We start from the raw sequence: 16,905 nt of genomic DNA, 5'->3' as shown, positions 1-16,905 counted from the left end.
GTAAATGTAAAATATTCAAGGATACTCTGTTTGTAATGTAATATGTAATTATAGATGGTAATATAGCAGTCCCATAAATTCCAATCATTTATGGAAACTGATCAAGAATTGTAAATGTAAAATGTTCAAGGATACTCTGTTTGTAATGTAATATGTAATTATGGATGGTAATATAGCAGTCCTATAAATTCCAATCATTTATGTAACCGATCAAGAATTGTAAATGTAAAATGCTCAACGATACTCGGTGATATCTGCAAAGTGAAGCAAACCTTCTATGCCTTCCTCACAATGCGTGTTTCTCCTGAGGCCTTGGACGTCCTATTATACATAAGTGGTAAATGTAACTTCACTGGTATTTATCCCAACCATGGTCATTTGGTGCAGTGTTTTCAGCGTGGGGTAGATGCACAACGTTTGCTGCTCCTGTCCAAACTCAAAAAAGACGATAGAGGGTAACCCTTTGGAACCACCATTTTCTGATCCATAGTTTCTTTCTCTTAATGTCTAAGTGTCCATCAGTTCTTTTTTTTTACTTTCTCTTCAGTAGTGTTCTTCCACCCCTCATTAGTTTATAGCTCGGCCCTCCTTATTGCTTCACACCACTCAGGCTACTGCTACTGTTTCCTTTCAGTGTCTCGTCCCTCTGTTGTGTTTTTAGTGCCTCTTTCCCACTGTAGAGTCGTATCCTGCTCTAATTGTCAGCTCGTTCATAAAACCTGGTTCCTCAGTCCCAAAGTGGAATGCTGTGGCCGTAGACCCACATCTCCTCCCTATGACGTAAGATGTCAACTTTGAAGGTGTACTTTTCTGGCTCTTCACATTTCATTATTTTCTCAAGAAGGTGGCGTGACTCCAAAAAAGCATTTGCACTACAGTAGTAGTCATGGATAAGCACAACTAAAGGCCATGATAGGGTATCCTGCAACGTGTAGCTACTCTCCATTGTTGTAACTCACAGTCAAAGAGCGCAGGGTTGGACAAGAGGAAACAACAGCCCTAAGGGACACGTAGCAGGTGGAGAAGGTGGAATATCCTTGCTTTGCCCTCCACACCCCTCCACCCGCCCCGACCATTGCTTTCTCAACCTGTCAGTCATGTCTTGGAAGAGGCCAGAGGATTATTTCTCTCTCACCCTCATGCTATTTCTACTACTTGTATAACTCTACCTCCTAAAGAGTACTTGCATTGTAACACTTGAGATGTGTTATTCCCAGCATCAGCAGCAGGTCGAGAAGGGACTATAAGCTTCAATGGAGAAGCCATCTTCAAAATAAAGATAGCCACCCCAGGCCCACTAAAACTCATGATAACAATTTTTTACTTGAAGTATATAAAATTAATAAGTATATTTTTCAGGTGTTACTTGTAAAAACATATCTTTTCTTGGTGGAAACGAAAAGTACAAAAGCAATGATTTTATTGAAGTATAAGACTTGAAAATATTATATTTACATGCATATCTAGCTAATACTTCAAGGATGCTTTTCTTTTCAGATAAGTGGCCCTGCTGGTTCAGTTCAGTACAGAAACAACTAAAATGACAAACTGTTGTTTTTTTTGTAATGCGGTCCCCATTGTAGTAAGAGATGTTGTCCGTTTTCTCTGCTGGCTCAATACAGAAGCCATTTTTGCAAGGCGTCTTCCATATTGATTTCTGTCTCTCTCTATGGCTTCTGAAGACTGCTGATATCGAGCTTTTTTGCAACCTTGTTCCGTCACAGATCCACAAGGGTACCAACCCTGTACTGATGGGGCACTGCTGATAGTATACTTTGCGGTCATTCCCCACTGGCATTGACCCTTTAGTGCTGGTGTGCCCCAGAGAGTACAAGCGCTTGTCATTATCCCATCACCTATGCTTGGCGTCTTCCTCCTCAGACTTCAGTGCCACGAGTGAAGGCGGTGAATTTACACACAGTGGCTTTCTGAAATTATGGCAGTATCTAGGGATGCTGGGAACAAATACTCGCCTTGCATTATGCCACATGAGAAAATAATACTTCATGCATTTACCTTTTAACACAATTGCCAGTGCGATTGTAAGTGGTGCTCATGCTGGGGTCTCCTCGGCATTTAGGGCCTGATTACAACTTTGGAGGAGGTGATAATCCGTCCCAAATGTGACGGATATACCACCAGCTGTATTACGAGTTCCATAGGATATAATGGACTCGTAATACGGCTGGTGGTATATCCGTCACTTTACCGTCACTTTTGGGACAGATTAACACCTCCTCCAAAGTTGTAATCAGGCCCTTAATCTCTGGATGTTTTGCACTTATCATTATATGGAATAATTGATAAGCCATAGGAGTAGGTGTATTGATTAATTGTCTCTTTCACAAGAGGTAGCACTCAAAACGGTAAAATGTCTATGGTTGTTTAAGAACATAGGTGGCAAATTAACAATATTGGGAGAGGGGTGCAGCGCATACCACCGACCACTTTGTTGTGTGACAAGTATTGCTTTATTGAAAGAGGTGCACATCACAAACTTTTACCTGGCCAACTGTCAAATTAACTAACATCCCATCTTCACCCCTGTGGTCCCACCCACATGCTCCACCCGCAACTAACTCATTAGCTATAATGCATTTCAACAGTTTTCAACTATATATTTCTCCTACAGCCTAGGACTGTATGTATGAACCTCCAAGCAACCAAACTTTCTAACATTAACCTTAAACATCCTGCCTACCCTCCGTTTGTACATGGTTCACCAAATGTCAGTACCAAACCAAATATCTGACAACTCCTGCAAAATGTTCCAGGCACCTGCTGCCTATGAAAAGAGAGCCTGCTAACTTTTTCTGCCCCCTCCCACCCTTGATTCCCTGTTAACTATAAACTTTATTGACTAATGTTCATGGTCCTCCACAAGGCTTACCTCAACTCTAACAAATACAGTTCCATCCCAGGGCACAACGAATGCACTCCATCTCCCCTAAAGAGGTCCCTGTTCTCAAACTTGATGTCTACATGAGAAATACACCCAAAGCCAATTTCCCTGCAAAAACTAGAAATTTCCCAATTCATTTTCCTAAGAGCCCTGTCAATCACAGAGGGCTTGCCCGCCCCTCTCCAACACCTCTTAGGCATGAACTCTATCCATAATACAAACCAACCAGCCAATCTCGCCTCAATCTGCTGTAAATTTCTTTTTATCGATAAGCACTACACTCTTTTCTTTCACTAAATTGTTTTTCCCTAGATGTAAGACCAACAGATTTGAGCACTGACCACCGTCTAACATACAATTCAAACATTTCAACTACTCCCTTCAGCAGATATCCCCTATTCTTTTCCATGTGATTGGAAACATTTCCTTCTGTAGTCTCAAATTGGCCCCCAAATCCCTCTGATGAGCTTGTTTCCATTCACTTGATGAAAGAGTGGCCCACCACCCAAATGGCCATATCCTCTGCCGTAAAATGTGCCACTGAACCTGCAAGAAAATAAAAATGCAGTAAAATGTCAGAATACCTGGCCCACGGTGCTACCTTTAACTTCCAAATTCTGCACATAGCGCCTGTAGCAATTTGAAGACCAGTGCCCCAGCCTCACAATTCCTTTGTGTGCCTATCCTCTATTTCCTGCTTCAGATGCCGACCCAATACAGAATGAATTGGTACCATAATCTGCTGGGTGCACCCCGAAAAGCCCCCAGACCTTTATGGAGAGCTGAAATGCTATAAACTTTAACCCAGAATGGTGTCTAAACACAAAGCTGCTACCACCCCTACAGCAAATAGCCCACTTATCACCCCCACAGTACTGGATACCGCCCCACCAACTCTACAGCATGTAGATCTACTCTCATCCCACAAGCTCGCTGGTCTGTCTTGGAACTGCTGATCCATATTGCCAACCTATCCCCCCTTCTTGAAATGTCCTCTCACAGTACCCCGTCTCTTGCCACCCAAGAGTTCTGACATGCAGAAAGCACCCGAAAAACATCCAAGACTTGAGGGCGCGAAACAAACAAGTCTCTACTGCTTCCCTGCACATCCCTGGCAACCACTGCAACACCTTGAAGAATAATGTCCAAGTTAACAGTTTCCTGGTCCTTCCCAGTCGTCCCTGCTCTCGTGTCCACCCCTCCAGCATCCTGTGTCCCAATTCACCCACTGTCACATCCTCGATCCGCACTCAACCCTTTTCCCTATGCTGTGCCTCTAATGCCAAAAATTCCACCCATGCGTAACCATAAGCTTTCAGAGTCTACTCCGCAAGAGAATCTACCACTAGCTGCACCATCCTGTGTTGCCTACTGACCACAACTTCTCTGGCAGTGGTTTCGGGTCTTTGTCGGCGTGCTGGGCCAACCCACATAATCTCCCCCACTGTGAATGAGACAAAGTATCCGCAATGTCATTGTCCACACCTGGCACAGGTTGCACCCTGAAAGCAAAGTCATGCCGCAAGCAGCTCAACACAAAAACCCTCAGTAATTTCAAAACTTGTGCATCTCTTGTGGACTCCCTGTTCACTACATCCACCACAGACATATTGTTCCCTCAGAACAGCATACTCCTGTGCACTAGCTCCTCTCCCCACAAAGTGACCGCAACCACCAATGGGAAGAGTTTCAAGAATGCTATGCTCCTGCCTCCGTACTTCCACTGCCCCAGCCACATCTCTGCACACCACCTGCCCTGCCAGTACACACTGAAACACAAACCTCCTGCTGCATCTGAAAATATCTGCATGTCCCAAACCAAGTCGTCCTGCCACGCTAGAGGGGTCCAGGTATAGGACCTCAGGAATAAGTACCACATCGGAAGATGTTCTTTTAACACTGGAGACAGCCTCACATGATGATGAGGCAGAGACAAACCTAAAAGTGCAATCTCCTACGAAAGGTTCTACCTGCCCTGACCACTCTGCATGCAAAGTTTAGGTGACCCAGCAAAACCTGAACCTCTCCCACTTTCACCTTTTCCCTCGCTAGCATGCCGGTCTACAGCTTCAGCATTGTCTCTTGTTTCTCCCATGTCAACCTCGCTTCCATCAGTTGGGAGTCTATTTTGATGCCTAAAAAAAATCAAAACCGTACCCGGGCTTACTGTATTCTCTGGTGCCAAAGGAACCCCAAGGCCAACAATGAGCTCCTGGAATATTACCAGCAGCTGCTGGCAGTCCACCGAGCTGGGTGCCTCCACAAAAAAGAAATCATCCAAATATTGTGTCACCAGCTGATATCCCACCTGCCATGTGCCCCAATGCCACCCATGAGCTCCTGGAATATTACCAGCAGCTGCTGGCAGTCCACCGAGCTGGGTGCCCCCACAAAAAAGAAATCATCCAAATAGTGTGTCACTAGCTGATGTCCTGCCTGCCATTCGAGGAATGAGCTGATGTATAAATCAGCGCACCTGATAGTGGGCGTGCTTTGTCAACATACCACTGCCCCTGAAACTGTATGCCCAAAAACTGAAAATGATCTGGATGCACTGTCAGCTGCCGAAAAGTTGACTTCATGTCATTCTTTGCCATCGGTACAACCTTGTCCACCGTCACTACGAGTGACATGGCCACGTCCACCAAGACCCTCTCCTCTGAAATCAAATCATTTACTTCCCCCCTTCTAGCCATGACAGATGCTGTAGTAAGTGAAGCTGGCTATGTTCCTTCTTAAGCACTATCCCTAGCAGTAATACGATCAAGTCCTCGATAAGCCAATCATCAAAGGGCCCCCCATCCTGCCCTCCAGAACCTCCGTATCCAGTTTGTCCTGCACTGCATGTCTGTGTTCTTTATCTGATTGCAGATTGTCTGCCCACCTCTGAACCTGAGGGCCCTCATACCACAATTGAAAACAACATCATCTGAAACCTTCCCATAGAACTGTCTCCTCATCTGTACTATCATAGAAACCCAGCCCATTCTCCAATCTGTTCAAATTACTGGAGTACAAGCCTTTCACACCAGATCCCTGTACCCCCTCCCACCTCTGCTGCTGTAGGACTAATGTTATTTATTTGCACCCTGCTGGAGATATGGCTCTGGTACCCACCCTGTGCCTAAACAATGGATAAGGACATGCCAGTCTGCACACTTAAAGCACTTGTGGCAAACCCACAGTCTCCAAAGTGCACATTCCTTTATTGAAATCCCAGCAGGTGTCCCCTGTCCCTGTCTGGCCTTTTGATGCTAACCCCACCCCTCCCCTCCCTGGGTGGGATGCCCCTGAATGAGGCGATACACAATTGGCTGTAAAAATTGTCTTTCCCCGCTTTCCAGCACCCATGGTGTATCACCAAAGATCTGAATCTAACTCCCCCCACTTTTTCTTGGATCCTATGCCAAGCGCACCCGAAATTCTACATCATACTGCAACCATGTGTATCCACCCCTGTGATATGAGCCTTTTTGATCACCTCCATGTACTCAAACATGGCCACTGAGTGCTCCGGAAAGTTTTCACAGTAAATGCTGGCATAAATTAAGAAAGCAGAGGTTCAATTTTCAATTGTCAGGGGAAATTCGGACATTTAGTGGGCTCGTACTCTTCCTCCTTTGACCCCTTCTTGGAGCGCACCTTCCTATGCAGGAGTTTGTGCATCTCCACATACTCCCCTTTCCAAATCCTTTCTTTTGTGGCCAACATTAAATGGGCCTCCAGGGGTTTTGTGACCCCAATGTAGCGTAACCTCTTAATCTTGAGCTAATTTCTCTCTAACACTTCCTTTTTTTTCCCTTTTCTTTCCCCAACCACTGCCTGCACTTTCTTTTTGGACCCTTGCTCACCCTGTGTGCTGTACGCTTCTGCTTGTGTACCTACACCCACATTCATGACATACGTCCCCTTTTGCAGCCGCTCTCTTGCCCTCCCTTGATCATTCCTGCTTCCTCAACTGTGGATACAATCACCGGACTAACACTGCATGGCCCTCACCTGGCTCCAAGGTTGGTGCCTGAACTGCTGCTTGCTACCTCGCCCGTGCCCTCTGCACCTCCACCGCCATGCTCAGCCATTATTTACTTGCCTGCAACACACTTGACAAGGCATTAGTTGCACACACCCTAACCCCCTGCCCCCCAAGGCTGGACCCTGTCACCAACCCTGGCCCCTCTTCATCTCAAACTTCCCTTTCTTCCGGGCTTTCCACTTCATTATTTACCAGCATGACCCTCAAGGAGTCCTCCACACCTGCCCAATTAGGGTCTGCACTTCCTTCCCTTCCACATACCGAAACATGTTCTGGAGCTGTGGTGGGTCAAAGTAACCCCCTCCATGCCGTTCTGACAACTCCATCCATCTGTCCCAGCCGCTGTGAGGCCGTACAAGACCCACTAGCCGGTGGGGCTGACTAGGACATTCTGGACCTTCTTCTGTCCGCCAAGTAGGGCTCCATCGACAATTTCCAGCGAACTGCACTGGGCCTAGCCATCTCTTCTCCTCCGTTCTCTTGAGGTGCCCTAAGGTCTGCCGAGTCCGGAAACCTGCACTGCTCCCCCACCTGTGGGAACAATAACAGGACTAGGGTACTGGTACCCTACTCCTGCCGTGAACTATCCCTGGCCTCTGCTGAGCCCCAAGACCACTCACCTCCCCCTGCCTCTACAACCTCGCCTTTCCCTGCCCCCTAACTTGCCCAAACTTTCCAGATTTTGCCGCGCGTCTGGCTCAACGTATGCTTTTTCTCTTCTGGGATCCTCCCTCCCTTCCTCATCCTGCTCCATTCTAACATGGCTGCTGCAACAGTGGTCGAGAGGCCCCTGTCCATCTCTGTCTCCTCTTCTCTCCCAATGACCTACTTAAACTCAGGTGTCCCCAGTCCCTCATCCCAGCAGTCCCCCCCTTCGCACTCCTCTCCCCCCAAGAGCCTCCCACTGCCCCTTGGGCCTGAAGATGCTGAAGGGCCATTTGGAGCCACTCCCACTTTCCCAGGTGTGACTCTTGCTCACCTTCATGGTCCCAGTACTCCCCCTACCCTTCCTCTTCAGCTCACGGGGGGCCTTCGAGCACCGGGGTCCCTAAATATAAATCTGCAGCATTCTGTCCTTTTTTTGACACCCCTGCAGGCTCATAATTCGTATTTTCCACCCCACCCCACCTCAACCCGCACTTGTTTTTTTTATTTATTGAATCCAGCCTGCTGCTTCCCATACTTCAACTCCTCCGGGACCAGCCATAATCTTCTTTATTATCTACCCCATCCCCCTCCTGCCCCGTGCCCCGTGCCTCGTGCCCATAGGCTGAACTAAAACAGTTGCAGGCGGCTCCACACCCACCTCCTGCTTCCTGCTGAACGTGCTTCTTTTTTCAATGCCGGCCTTGTGGCTCCTGTTATTTTCCAGCAGCACCGTAGATGCGTAGGCCATGCAGAGAAGCCACGTCCCCTACTTTTCGGGCACTCGGTGCAGCAGTGCCGATGGCTGTTCCCGCACCACCACCTCAACCTCCTCTCTGTGCCTCAACACTCCAATGCCCATAACCCACCCTAGGAGCCTTTGCCCCATGCATGGGTAAAACTGGCCAGCCCACCCCTACACAGATACCCCCTTGTGCCCTGTGCCATAAGTGGCCATTCCCCTTGCCACTGAGGGGCCCCTAACACTCAGCCTCACCTCAGATGTCACAGCTGCTCACCCTTTATATGGCTGCAAGCATGAAGCCAGAGCAGCGGCTTCACAGAGCAAAGCCCGAATTGGGCAGGCTGCCCCACCAATACCTTCCCGCCAGCCACAAGGTTGGGGTCCCCGGCTTGCCTCAGGAGCTGCATCGCCTCCGCCACCTTATTCTCCACATTAGCCATGATCAACGGTAAGTATTTAAGCTAGCTGGCACTTCTTTTTACAATATATAAAATGCAATGCCAGTTTGAGAAAAATCACCACTAATCGGTCTCCCTGACACCAGTCACCAGGTCACAAGAACCTAAAATGGTGGCAGGAAGCCAAGAGTACCCACTATATATCCTTGGGCCACAATGGGCTCAAATTGGCAGTTCTGGACTGAGCCACCCTCCCAGGTTGTCCCGGGGGCAGACTTCCATGTGGTCAGCTTTCCCCCCAAGCCCTCTTGTGAGCAGCACCTTTTCATGGGGTTTTGTCAAAGAGAACTTCTGGGGGTTCGCCAAAGAGAATTAATCTACCCATAAAGAAAGCAACCCCTTTGCTTTTCCAGTTGTCAGCCATGGGCCAATGCATTCCTGTTTAGTATACATTACACAGCTTCTACTAGGTATGTTGCCCAATGTGGGTATGTTACTTTATCATGCAGCCTGTACCACGTGGTACTTTTCCCAGGCAGTTTGTACAACATAGGTAGTCACCACACAGGCCATTTTCAGGTACTTTACAATGCAGAACTTTACAGCAAGGGCAAAGATTACAGACATTGTCAACTCTTTAGTCAGACTACATGAACTATAACTTACCCCCTACCATGCACAGTGTTCATTTAAATGATGTTATTTCAGATATCATGAGTTCTGAATGCTATGATTAACCATGCTGCAAGTGATGCAATATGATAGGGTATAAGCAGTGCAGAGTTATAGTTGGCAAGATGACAAGAGTCTGTATGGAGGTGCATGAGTTATAGTAATTTTATGGAAGGGTTTAAATGGTAACTGTAAGTTATGGATATAAATGTCAAGAAGGCCTAATGTATTTGTCAGTGTCACCACATCAATACACAATTCCATGCCAATTCACTATGTTAAGGGGTCATTACTGTAGTAAAATAAAAATTACATTTTAAAATTTAACATTTTAGCCAATTGATTGCATAACCTTATTGATAAACATTTGTCATTAATAAAAAGCATTACAATGTTTGTCATCAAAATTTTAAATAAAGTATTTGCCTTCAAAACAACATAAAATTGTATTAGGGTCTTTCTTTTACATCACTTAGGCCACAGAAAGCATCTAACCAACTCCAATGGGCCCTTGCATTTCCAAACTGAAGAACAAAAACGTCAGCCATAAGAATGCCAAAAGAATATCTTAAACTTCCCCTGGAGTCATGTTCTACAGACCCCAGGAAACATAGGGTTAATTTGTTTTAAATTATTTTTGGGGGGCTGCTACTTTCCCAGCAGTTTCCCATAACACTTTGTTAATAGATTGGTGCAGATTGGGGCACCACAAAGCATAAACACATGCACAAATAAGCCCACAGGGGGCATTATGGGAGACTTCTTTCCTGGAGCAGTAAACAATAAAATTCAGAAATTTACTGAAAAAACAACAGTTAAAGTTACGCTATAGTTAGGTAAGAGAAAAGTTCTGGTAATGAGTGAAGACCGCAGGCTCCATGAAGATAAGTAGGTACGTTTATTCAGCATGAGAATACACAACTGGCAGGGCAGCCAGTGACCCAGCAACTGCCAGGCAAACTGTTCAACCTTCCCTCTACATCCCCACCCATCCTGGTTGCCACCCCAGAATTCCACATTCTAATATTCCTTCCAAGATAAACCCAACACAACTCCCCCTTATACTGAAACCCAAAATGACAACACCCCAAAAGCTTTCCCAAACACACTAAAAAATCAAGTAATTGCACCACAACATAAAATTAATGCATTCAGAATACATAGTCGCATAAGGTCTTGTTTCCGTGGGGATCTTCACAAATGGTTTTCCCACATTAGGAGGTCTTGAAGCATCAGTGTCCTTTAATAAGCCCAGGATTCCTTAACAGGTCCACTTCCTCCTGGATCCTTTAGGTGTAACAGTGTTTTCCATCAAAGGTTTCTGTAGCAATAATTTTTCTTTGTGTCACCATTTGCCATCCGCAAGAATAACTGCCCAAATTTTGACGTGCACCACTTTTTTTTTAGGGTCTGACCCTTGGAGATCAAACCAGATAATTTAACCCTGACCCAATCGCCTTTTTGACTAATGACTAACAGCTCAGTTATATACTTCCCTTGAGCACACTCACGTTTACGCTTAATCTGTGCCTTTTTTTCTTCAGATAGAGTTAAAATATTTATCCAAGGACACGCCAACTTTGTCGCAGCCATCCACTCCCTCAGCAAATTACACAAATTCAGCAGTCGTGAATTGAACCCCATTATCAGTCCCAATTTGGAAAGGGCACTTTCTCTCAAAAACAAAGATTACAAGAAACCTGTGATTTCTGCAGTATTAGCTGTTTTCACATACCTCATTTCTGGCCAGTGTAAAAAATAATCAATCAAAACAATGCCATATCTGCAACTTTTTTTAAGTACATTCATGGGACCAATGATATCCCCAACTTAAACCAAGGTTTGTCTGGCACAGGTACTGCCTCAACAGGACTAGGAACAGTAACCTGGGACTTATCACTGATGGCACATGCCACACAGTCCCTAACAAAATGCTCCTTGTCCACACCTGGCCACCAAAAAAACATCCTTGAGCCTCCTTTTCATTGTTCTCATGCCAACAAGACCTTCATGGGCCAATTTGAGTACCTCACAATGCATTCCCTGAGGATCTACCAACAAATCAGTGTGTGTTATAATACCAATGATCACACTCAACTGCAACTGTAGAACCACCTACTTGTAAACCTTAAGAGAATCACTAACCCCACACCTCTGCCACTCCTTGTTGAAACACTTCCTGCAACTTATCGTTACCTGACAAGGCTAATCTCCATTCCTCCTCTGATATACAATCCTACTCACCAGCTGATGCAAAGGCGACTATACAAAAATCATCATTCTTGACATTATGTGGAACACCCTCTTCCTTAAGAGGCAAACAAGACAATCAGCTAACCCATTTTTCACTTCAGATATGTACTCCAATTTAAACCTATAGTTTTACTTTGCGATGCAAGGTGTAGCTTTACATACTACTTCTGTGGTATAGAAAATTGACCAATGGCTTATGATTCATGGGCACCGTGAATTCAACAACCCACAAATATCTCCTAAAACGGTCTACACCCCACTAACAGGCTAAAGCCTGCCATTCAGTCATTGAATAAGTATATTCTACCCCCTTCAGAGCATGCAAAGCAAATTCCACCACTTCATCCCTGCCTCCACCTGTTTGCAGTAAAACTGCACCAAGGCCATACTGACTGCCATCAGTGACCACCACACACAGAGATCTCATGTGTCAAATGGCTTAAGCGGAATGGCTTCAACCACTTTATTCTTAATGAGATCAAATTCTTTGGATACTTCATCACTCCACACAACCTCTCATTTTGTTTTAACCGGAACCTTACCATGTGAGTTCTTTCTGCACATTTGGGAATGAATCCAGCGTAAAATTCCAACATTCTGAAAAAAGAACGGAACCGATCCTTGTTCTCTGGTACAGGAAATTCCTTAATGGCCTTCATAAAAATTCCTGTAGGCTCGACTCCATTGACAGACAATTTACAACCTAAATAGTCCACACACTCCACAGCAAATTTACATTTACTGGCTTTCAAGGTCACACCCTTTTCTTTTAGAATGGATAAAACCATTGCTAAAGTCTGATCACGAAATTTCACATCCTTACCGTAAATCAATGTGATATCTTGAAAACATCTGACGTTTGACACTGCTTTAAATAAAGCTTTCATCACTCGATGAAACACAGATAAGGCCAAGGCCAAGCCAAAAGGCATGCACTTAAACCTGTAAGCCCCATCATTCTTAACAAACAAGGTCAATTGTCGAGATCCCCAATGTAAGACAATTTGGTGGTATACAAAGAACATATCCAATGTAGAAAAGACTTAGACGCTTTTCAGAGATGAAAGCATTTCTGTGATGTTTGGCAAAGGATGTCTGTCAACCCAAGTTTGTTCATTGAGATCTCTCAGATACATACATATTCTCAGAGAACCATTCCTTTAGCCAGAACCACAGGAGATACTTACTCCAAACTCTCAATGGGTTCAGGGATTCCCTGGTCACATAAACGTTTTAATTCTTTACTTAACTCCTCTCTCATTGAAATAAGAACATGTCTTGTTTTATGGACCACAGGCTCCACTCCGGCTTTCTAAATAGTCTGGTATGAGGAACTCTTGATCTTTTCCAGTTTATCTCCAAATACTTCAGGAAATGCCTCCACCCACGAACACTCATCCGCAGCCATCACACACAAACACTCCTTAGTGAACACAACCTTCTCAGAACTATTGGGATCCAAGATAATCCCTAGGTTCCTCTGATCCAAACAGCCCAAACAAAGATGACCCATCCCAGCCACATAAACAGTTCCTTCTGCCATATTCCCTTTGAGCTTCAGGGTGGTGCTAAACTCTCCTAACACCCATATGCTACTTGTTGGACACAGGACCTCATAAGGGTAACACTATCATTTATTCCAATTCATGTGGTCCTATTAGAGTAAACATAGAACCTGAATCAGCCATCATAGACACTTCAACATCCCCAATTTACATTTGACAATATGACTCCTGCATGGTAGCAATGCTTTTTTAAAATGAAATCTTGTTCTCAATACTCACATTTGTATCCACACTCTGATCAGTGTCCACCATCAGTACCACACTTACCTCAACCGTATCAGTTTGTATCATTATGTCTGAACTTCTTTGAACTATGTTCACTCTCCTAGAAGGCACTTTAGAGTCAGCAAAAGAGCCTTTTTTATGTTTGCCACAATACTTGTCTACTGTAGGACAATTGGCAAAACATCCCACATGATTCTTATTTCACCATCTATAACACTCCATTAATTTCTTTCTTCCATCATTGTTCTTCCCCTTCCTTCTGGATTTCTCATTCACTTGCACAGTATGAACCTGTGTACAGCCATTTGTTCCATGAATGCAGTAATGGACTGTATTCCACTAGCAATTTCTATGGCCTTATCAAGTGTCACATTTTCTATGGTCAACATTTTCCCTTGCATTATGGGGAATGTCTTTGCTGGAGCAGTAAATAATACAAACGGAAAACAAAACAGCAGTTGAAGTGACGCTATAGTTAAGTAAGGTAATAACATTTTAGTTACATTGAAAAACCTATAAATTCACTGAAAAAACAAAAGTTAAATAGACGTTATAGTTAGGTGAAGAAAGAATACAAAAACTAATGTTTAAAGCCCAATTAAAACTGAAATTCATCAGTTTTAGCTTACTGATCTAACAATAACTTGTGCCCTGCCCTGCTTATGATCTCACATCTTAGGATCGCACTTATTACCTCATTCATGACGTGATAAGTGCCATTATTGAAGACATCACTGAAGGCATCTTGGTTTTACTGTTATTTTTTTTTTTCTCTAATTGTTTAGTGAGTTGTCAGTTTAATAGCCATTTAAATACATATGACTTCTAACTTCAGCAATATGTGCATGATTGTGCAGGATTATTTTGTCCTAAATGACATATATAATTTCCAATGTCTGTTTATTGCATAATAACCTAAGCAGGTTTTGAAGGTGTGAAGGGCAAATTGACAGAGGGCGGTATCTTGAAAGTTGTAAAACCAAATATCAAATCTATTACTTTCTAATGACCATCAATATTTAAACATCTGTATTGTTTAGCTATGAAAATACAGATACTGCATGTTCATTTCTTAACCCCTCCCCCCAGCATCTGATAGGAAGGATGTGTGCCTCAGCAATTGTGTGGCTGGAGGTGGGTCAGTTGGGTTGAGAGATTATTACTCCTTGAGACAGGTAAAGCCACCCACAAATGGATACAGAGTGGCTATGCCCCTCATATGTTTTTAATTGACAACTGATCAGTTCTAATTTGCTTCTTCTTAAACTTATAAGGTAGCTGAGTGGGTTAATGGTAGAGATTTGTGTGTGCAATCCGCAGGCCACAGATGTGGCTGGATATTTACTACAGATGTGTAGATGAGTCAATAAGTTTAATTTATTTTCCAATTGGAGCTGGCTATTAGAATATCAATTTTGCTACAGTTCAGTAGCCACCCTATTTAGACTACTTTCAAAATAAAACTTTAGTTCCTAAGTCACTAAACATCCGGGATAAAAATCATATCCAGATAAAAAAAACTCACATACATAGAGTTACACTCCAACATTTAACCCTACACACGCTATACGTATTCTTTTCTTCACCCACTTTTGCCTCTTCTTGCACCTGCATATGCCTGCTCTAGCTCCTACTTTTACTTTTAATTACTACTACCTATTGCTACTCCTATTCCTACTTCCTCCTTTTTGCTCCTACTCTTAATATTTCTTACACCTACTCCCCCTTCTGTTGCTCATTCCTACTTACTTCTGTTTACTCCTACTTACTTCAACCTTGTTACCTGCTCCTCACTTCTGTTCATACTCCTTCTTACACCTACATTCACTTTTTCATACTCCCACTTATTCCTACTTACACCTACTCCCACCAACTCCCCCGTTATTCCCACTCGTATTGCTATTACTCCTACTTATACCTAGTCTTACTCGTCTACTTATTCATAAGTACTTTACTAATTCTATTCATATTCCTACTCATGTTTAGTATTACACCTACTCTTACTTCTGTATACATGTACTTACATCTACCCTCTCCTCAATGCATTCATCGTTCTCCTCACCCAAGCACCTATTTATCTGTTCACACCTAAACCTACATCTATAACCCCACAGTCATGTGTACATCCATCCACCAACATTTTGCTCTCATCCAGTTAAGCAAATATACTTATCAAGTGTTCCAACCACCCTTGGTTTCGTGCACCTACAGCCTTCTATTCATCTTTGCATATACACACATAGCCAGGAATCAATCCTTGCAGCCAACTGACATTCATCTGGCCTGCATGTATCTGTGTTACCTGACTGTATGTGCGCTGTGCAAGCATGTAGGTACTATATGTATGAATATGTGTGCATGCATGGATGCTATCTGTTGGTGGACCCAAACGCACTGCACAACAACATATATACATTACAACAACTACTGAATACATCTATAACAAGCCAGACTTGTTGGCTTTGCCAGTGATGTTTTAGAACTACCCCTCTTTCTGCCATCCTTTTTGTCTAGCCTCATCTTCAATATGTGTATACTAGCTTTCAGCTGAGGAACTTAAGTCAACAGCAGCCATCATCATGAGGCGTAGGACCTGGGCCAGAAAGGTGGGGAATTAGATGGCAGCATCTCAGAGGGTTGGGGAGCTATATTCTGCAGCTCCCTTTCCTATTGCTCATTATTAGATATAAGCCTTTGGGTGATCTACAGTAAGCTACAACCTTGTAGCCTCTGTATTCAAGTAGAAATTGGTAGAAAGTTAATCAGCTATTTCTTTACTATAGAAGACCATGACCTGCAGACCCCCTGCTCCACGGGCAAGAAAAATGGACTGAAACCAAACCAAGGTCAAATGAGTTGGGAACACACAGGGCAAAGAATCAACCTACTGTAGACCAGTAAACCAGGAAGGGTAGATAATTGATAACTGTAGATCTATGGATTTGCACTTGTCCTGTAGCGAATAGACAATGGACTGGTTAAATGCCCTTGATTGTGCTAGAACAGAAAAAAGAATCCTGAACCAAAAGCTATTTTAGTAAATTGAATTCTAGAGTTGAAGCTGAAGCAAGGGTTCTAAGCAGGGGGGTAGCTTGGTCATTAAGATTGCAGAGGTGTGAGCTTCAGATTTCCCATCAGTCACACTGGAATATCTCGTAAAATGTAATTATTTGAAAAGCAGGACATAAGGGGGCAAATGGGGCAGTGGAAAGTGAGAGAAGGGTGGATTGTTAGTGACACTTAAAACACATACATTTCCAAACTAATTGTTGCACCTGGCTCTTTTTGCAAGGTCATTCCCAGTCTTTTTGCCTCCTTCCTCCCAATTGTTCTGACCAGTTTTTGTTGGCTTCAGGACTCTGAGCATTTTACCACTGCTAAAACAGTGCTAAAGTGCATATGCTCTCTCTGTAAATTGTACTGTTGATTGGTTTATCCATGATTGGCATATTTGATTTACTGGTAAA

General features: G+C 43.9%; 1 protein-coding gene across 1 annotated transcript in view; it reads left to right on the top strand.

Moving 5' to 3' along the window:
* ANKDD1B (ankyrin repeat and death domain containing 1B) overlaps positions 1–16,905 on the top strand; it is a 516,198-nt gene that overhangs the window by 380,940 nt on the left and 118,353 nt on the right. The gene's annotated exons all lie outside the window — the stretch shown is intronic.

The sequence above is a fragment of the Pleurodeles waltl genome, chromosome 1_1, assembly GCF_031143425.1.
Source record: "Pleurodeles waltl isolate 20211129_DDA chromosome 1_1, aPleWal1.hap1.20221129, whole genome shotgun sequence".
Lineage (NCBI taxonomy): Eukaryota > Metazoa > Chordata > Amphibia > Caudata > Salamandridae > Pleurodeles > Pleurodeles waltl.
Note: the sequence above shows the minus strand (reverse complement) of the source record. Positions and strands in the feature narration are given on the sequence as shown.